Source organism: Morone saxatilis, unplaced genomic scaffold, assembly GCF_004916995.1.
Source record: "Morone saxatilis isolate NCDOM2014 unplaced genomic scaffold, NCSU_SB_2.0 Contig20, whole genome shotgun sequence".
NCBI classification, from domain to species: Eukaryota; Metazoa; Chordata; class Actinopteri; family Moronidae; genus Morone; species Morone saxatilis.
The window spans coordinates 25,434,458-25,435,863 of record NW_023339763.1 but is presented as its reverse complement, the minus strand read 5'-3'; the positions used below and the strand labels follow the sequence as shown (position 1 = coordinate 25,435,863).

General features: G+C 46.1%; 1 protein-coding gene across 1 annotated transcript in view; it reads left to right on the top strand.

Annotated features, from left to right (window-relative positions):
• The window catches only part of LOC118331263 (single-minded homolog 2-like), a 15,428-nt gene that overhangs the window by 13,465 nt on the left and 557 nt on the right, over positions 1-1,406 (top strand). The window lies entirely within an intron of this gene.

The window sequence follows — 1,406 nt, the reverse complement described above, 5'->3', positions numbered from 1 at the left end:
TTCTTTTTCTGTAGCTGCAGCAATAACCCCAGGTTCATTTTGCGCCGGAATTGTCCTTTAAATGTGCACAGCAGCGATGACTCCTGGTCAAGCTTTACTTGCCAGTAGCCGTCCTTCTCATCCAGCACTGTGAATATCTTCTTACCAGCAAGTTTGCACAAAACTTCATCTGTTGTGGGGATGGAGTAGTGCTGTCTTAGTATTGCTTTGTTTAAATCTGTGGGGTCCAAGCAAACCCTCAATTTCTTCTTATCTTTCTTTTCCATGACTACAAGGCTATTTACCCATGGTGTTGGCTCAGTCACCTGTGCAATCACATCTGCTTGTAACAGGTCATCAAGAGTGTCTCTGAGTTTATCCATCACGGCCAGTGGTATTTTTCTGCAGCCGTGTATGACTGGTGTAGCCTTGGGGTCTGTGTGGATGTGATATTCTCCGGCAAACTCCCCCAGACCTTCAAAGACTGTTGGGTGTTGAGCTATCAGCTCCTCCTTTGTAGTTTCACGTCCAGTTTGTTGATGTCCATCCTTTTTACCAGGTGCAAGTCTTCACAAGCTTCTCCCCCTAGGATAGGTGTGGATGAGTGTCTTGATATGTAAAACGGCAGACTTGCATGAGCTTTGGGTGTGGAGCGTGAGTGTGAGTAACCCCTCTGGCCTCAGCCTCATCCCTCCATAAGCAACCAGCACTGTTTTTGTGGGCTGTAGCTGCAGGTGTGCTCTCCTTTCACGTCTGGCCTTCCTTTTCATGGACTTAAACATCCTCAGTGGTAGGACATTGGCCTCTGCTCCTGTGTCCAATTTGTACCGACATATTGTCAACCCGTACTTCAGAATACCAGGACTTGTCAAGGCTGGAGTCGAGCTGGTCTATGTTCACTGTTCCAATAAACAGAGTGTCAATTTCTGGACTGATATCATGCACTGTTCTTCTATGCTGTACATCTTTGCATAGCAGTTCTGTTTACCACACTTGCGGCAGGAAACTCCATATGCTGGGCATTGTTTGGGCTGGTGTGATTTTCCACATTTTGTGTTTACATGTCCACTGCTTTGTGTGTGTTGAAAAGGTTGCTTTGGTCCTTTATTTCGTGGTTGACTGTCCTGTTTGTTCTTATGCACTGTATGTACAGATCTCTCTTGAGTGGCTGCGCTCATTGCTTGTATTTGAGCTCTGGCGATCTCAGCTGCACAGCAAGTGTCTATGGCCTTTTCTAATGTAAGATTTGGCCCCCTCAAAACTCTCTTTGAGACGCTGGTCATTCATACTGAACACAATCTTGTCTCTGATCATGTCGTTTTCCGAGGCGCCAAACTCACAGTCCTTACTTTTTTGTCTGAGCTCCGTCACATATTTATCAATGGAGACAGAGGCTGTCATAGGGTGCACCCAAAATTGGTGCCTTT